Source organism: Triticum urartu, unplaced genomic scaffold (genome assembly GCF_003073215.2).
Source record: "Triticum urartu cultivar G1812 unplaced genomic scaffold, Tu2.1 TuUngrouped_contig_556, whole genome shotgun sequence".
Lineage (NCBI taxonomy): Eukaryota > Viridiplantae > Streptophyta > Magnoliopsida > Poales > Poaceae > Triticum > Triticum urartu.
This window is the reverse complement of record NW_024116244.1, coordinates 1-5509: the sequence shown is the minus strand read 5'-3', so window position 1 is coordinate 5509 and position 5509 is coordinate 1.

Genomic DNA, 5509 nt, shown 5'->3' with positions numbered 1-5509 from the left:
CTCACTGAATTTGTAGACGGACCCAACACTGAACTTGGGGTGTCTCAATTCAAAAAAGAAAATAGGCCGAATTTCCCCATGCCAAGCTGCATAGCCACCCCAAAGATTGGAACCAAACTTGGTTCTACTGTAAAGATACCTCCCCTGAAGACGAGAACCCTCTGTCGAGCTACCATGCCCACCGGCTCTCCAACACTCATCCACTGCCGCAATGTCTAAGCGCTACAGAACGGGCCTCATATGCCCCTCAATTCGCCAAGCTCCGAGCCTTTATGGCCAACGGTTTATCAGGCATCGACTTTGTATGTTGATGGATATCTTGGAGCATCTTGCCATTAAGTCGCCGCTCCGGTTTAATGTGTGAGTACACATGGTGAAGTAGAAGACTCCCAATGTCACATCAACATTCAGTTAACTGATGAAGAAGTTACTGAGGGTGTCAAGAAGACTTTGAACGAATCGGAATCTGTCTGCCGCCAAACCGGCTTAAACCCCTTTTACACAAAAAACAAAGCGCCTGTTGTAAGTATTGTCCTTCCTTTTTACCTTTGACATCTTTTTAAACTACTCAACCTGTGAATATCCTTCTGCTTGTTTATAAACAAGGTGATGATCCATTCTGGAAGAAGAAACCAGCAGAAAAAGCGGCAAAGCCATCCCGTCCTAAAACAAAAGCCGTCAAGATAACCTCAAAGCGGAAGGCAACTCAACGCATCAGCATGGAACTAGATGATGACGCGGATGAACCGGAATTTGAGGTAGAACTTGATTCAATTGGCTCCCTTTTCATGCATCTCATTAACAATCATACTTATCAGGAGGACGTGGAGGGCAGCCAAGCTGATGATGTAGAGGTAATTACCCTTTCCTCCGGTTCAGACTCTATGCCAACACAAAAAATTCGTCAAGCGGTCCGGAAAGTAAGCTTTTCTCATCCTCTTGCTTACTTGGATCCAACATTTATTTTGAAGAAGCAGCAGCACGAGGCTCGCCGCACAACCCGGCACAGCGGCCAAAAGGTTACTTCGGCCGGTTTACCTGACACCCCGGTTCAAAAGCGCCGATCTGAGGTCTCACCTCCTTCTGACAATTCTTATCCCAAGGCAGGTTATTTCTGACAACCTCTTAATCTGTCCGATTCAAATTATCAGGTGACACCTCCCTCATCTTCTGGCGAGTCAACAGCGACCCAACTTCCTCCCCTCAAAATTGTAGCTAGGTAAGTACTTAAACCCCTTCTTTGAATGTTTCCATACCTTGTATACTATGCTTAACTTTCGCATCTTTTCCTGTTTTTAGAGCCAAAGCCAGACCCAGCAAAAAGGCTCGGGTGAACAATCCGCCCGAAGACCAGGCGGCTCATGAACCGGAGCAAACGGTTGAACCAGAACAGGCTATGGAACCAGAGGGTCCCAATCCTGAAGCTACTTTTGATGAGCCACCCCCTCAAGATCACAATCTTGATGAACAACCAGAAGTTGACATTGCTGCGCCTGATGCTGAACCGGCCGACCCAATCCGAGCTGATGACAGGCATTCTAGTCCAGTGAGAGCTACTGAAACCCCATCAACTCCAGAACAAGCTGCTGGAAACAAAGAAAATGATGTTATCATTACTGGTATGGCCCACAGCTCTCCTGGCCATCCTGTAATCTTGGCCAAACATAGTGCCAAGGAAGAGCGTGCTGCCAAGGAAAAAGGCAAATGGAGCACTGATTTGTCAAGCTATGCCCATCTCAGCGCTGAAGAACTCCACTCCCGCTTTTTAAACCATCCGCACTCAAACCGTGATTACGAAGCCGGTTTGGTGAACCTGATGAAAGAACGCTATGAGGTATTTTCATCACTTTTCCTTTCTTGACTTCAAAGTATAAACATTAACCCAAGTAGCCCCCAAGGGCCGGTTTATGATGTTAATCATAAAGCGGGACTTTGTAATATCTTTAATCCTTGCATGCTGATCCAACAACCCGGTACTTTATCATTGTATTCATGTAGTTTTCATCAGTGTAGCCCCCAAGGGCCAGTTTAGCTTTGCGAGGTAAACCAGGTCTTTAATCAATGCGTCAGTTTTGAACAGATGTACATTAGCCCCCAAGTGTTAAGGATAATGCTTGCATTGTACTTGAGACTTGTGAAAAATATGTTGATGATAGAGCAAATAGGCATTAGCCCCCAAGTACAAAGTGCATAACTTGTTATACACTTGGTACTTAGAAAATACACATCTCATTGTTGATATATCTTCACCTTTGCAGGCCGAGCTGAGTAAAAGGGATGCTCAAACCACTGATCTTCAAGAGAACGTCAAATCTCAGCAAACAGAGGCTACTAAAGCTAAAGAAGAGCTGACCAACGCCTTAGAAGCTATGGAAAAGCTGAAAGCAGCGTTTGATAAAGAGCGTACAGACTGGGAAACGGAAAAGGCCGGTTTAACAAACAAGGCTGAGGACGCAGAAGGAGCCTGAAACCGGTGGTTGACGAACTGACCGGCTTGAAGCGGCAAATTAACGCTATGACTTCCGTTGTGTTTGGTAAGTACCCCCTTGTGCAGTTTGTCTAAGTCATAAGATCTTATCTGTGACCGTTTTACTGATGCTGGCCCATCACAGGGACCCGCATTGCTCATCTGGGCTATGATATGCGGATGAAGCTTAAAGCAGTCTACACCTTAATAGAACAGTTGTTCTCTGGATCCCAACGTGCCATTTGCACTGCAGCCTATAATAAGCCGGCGCCATCGTTGATAAAGGAAACACTTGAGAAGCTGGCCATGCTACCTGCCCGGATCAACGAACTGAAGAGATCAGCCGCAAGATCAGGAGCACTGACCGCGCTAATCTGGGCCAAGGCATGGATTCCGGATCTTGAACCGGCAGATATCATCAAAGGGTATCCTAGCGTGAAGGAAGATGGCTCAAACTTCAACAATGACGATCTTCGAAGGCTGACAAAGGAGATGCGGCCAATAGCAAGCAAACTGGCGGAGGACACAAATTTATCTCATTTCCAACCGGTTTATGATGTTGAGGGAAAGAGACAGCCCACGGTGATCCATGATGTTGAAGAGCTTGTGCCTCCAATCCGTAAGCATACTTACGCTCCTGACATTGACCCCTCCAACCTTATCCATGACGAGGCCGTGTTTCAAGCTTTAACCGGAATCGATTGGTCAACGGTTGATTTCCAGCGTCTGGGGAGGGATGAAGACCATGTGACTGCACAAGATGACCCTCAATCGTCAAGCCGTCCCGATGAAGCATCCTAAACCGGCGACCGGTTTATCAGCTACAGTCTGCTACTGCTTGAAAACAATTATTCAATTTGGGACGTTTTGAAGCTCCTTGTAATAGGATAGCAGAAACACCTTTATCTGCCATGCCATCAAGCATGCTTGTGTTGCTTGATATTTTGAAAACTTGTTCCACTTTTGGGATCTATTTATGCATATTCCATTATACTTTGTGTTCCTACATATAAGAACTTGAAAGCGTCCTAGTGGTTTACCACTGGACGGGTCACGATGCCCAAAAAATATATACATAACTTGGATGGATAACCAAGATTTATATTAACCAGATAAAATAAATAATATCTATGACATACCTCATTGGCTGACCAACTGCTTGTACAGTAAAGGTGAATCAACACCAATCCGGAGTGTTGATAACTCCTTGCCCTCTTGCCGGTTCATATAGAAACCATACTGGGCTATTATAGCCTTTGATTTGTTCATATGATACTGGTGACATCTAGTCAAAACCAGACCGGAGCAATATGCTACCGGTTTAAAAACTGATCATGTACTAGCAACTAAGCGTTGAAAGTCATGCCGAGTTGTAATGAACATCGGTTTATCAGAAAAACATTCATAAATCTTTTATCATAAAAAATAGCAAAGACAAAAGAAAGACGTAAGGCTTTTCATGGGCTGCCAGGCCCTAAATCGAGGCTTTTCATCGGCTGACAGGCCGCTGAGTTAAACCATTTTGCAAAGCCTTTTAAGATGGACCTCAATGTTTAACCAATCACCGTTTTAACTTTGACAAGTTCAGGGTCCATGGGATTGACTTGTCAAACGTTTGATGGGTCATACCAGGTTTACCTAGATGGAGTGGCTTACTTAAAGAGGCAGGATAACCCGGGGTTTTAGGTGAATAAACCTGGCTTCCAAGCCTGGCTTGATAGCCTATTACAAGGGTGCAAGCTCGTTGTTCTTTAAGAAGCAAGGAGCCCCCAGGTAATATTTGAGCTGTGCTTAGTGGTTACCCATGTTTGAGCTGTTCTTAATGCAACAGACTCTCTTTGGTTCCACATAATTTCCTTTTGGCTTGAAGCCTATCAAGAGGTGTAGCTATGGTGTGAAGACAACCAAGCCCCCTAGTGATATCCCTTTTTGGTTTTAAATCAATCAAGAGGTGTAGTGTGACGCCCCCGATTTGACCGTACACTAATCATACACGCAAACGTGTATGATCAAGATCAGGGACTCACGAGAAGATATCACAACACAACTCTAAAACATAAATAAGTCATACAAGCATCATAATACAAGCCAGGGGCCTCGAGGGCTCGAATACAAGTGCTCGATCATAGACGAGTCAGCGGAAGCAACAATATCTGAATACATACATAAGTTAAACAAGTTTGCCTTAAGAAGGCTAGCATAAACTGGGATACAGATCGAAAGAGGCGCAGGCCTCCCTGCCTGGGATCCTCCTAAGCTACTCCTGGTCGTCATCAGCGGCCTGCACGTAGTAGTAGGCACCTCCAGTGTAGTAGGAGTCATCGTCGATGGTGGCATCTGGCTCCTGGACTCCATCGTCTGGTCGCAGCAATCGGGTATAGAAAGGGGGAAAAGAGGGAGCAAAGCAACCGTGAGTACTCATCCAAAGTACTCGCAAGCAAGGAGCTACACTACATATGTATGCATTGGTATCAAATGGAATAAGGGTATCATATGTAGACTGAACTGCAGAATGCCGGAATAAGAGGGGGATAACTAGTCCTATTGAAGACTACGCTGCTGGCCACCTCCATCTTGCAGCATGTAGAAGAGAGCAGAAGGTAAGTTCACCAAGTAACATCGCATAGCATAATCCTACCCGGTGATCCTCCCCTCATTGCCCTGTTAGGGAGTGATCACCGGTTGTATCTGGCACTTGGAAGGGTGTGTTTTATTAAGTATCTGGTTCTAGTTGTCATAAGGTCAAGGTACAACTCCAAGTCGTCCTGTTACCGAAGATCACGGCTATTCGAATAGATTAACTTCCCTGCAGGGGTGCACCACATTTCCCAACACACTCGATCCCCTTTGTCTGGAAACACTTTTCTGGGTCATGCCCGGCCTCGGGAGATCAACATGTCGCAGCCCTACCTGAAGGAAATATGCCCTAGAGGCAATAATAAAGTTATTATTTATTTCCTTATATCATGATAAATGTTTATTATTCATGCTAGAATTGTATTAACCGGAAACATAATACATGTGTGAATACATAGACAAACA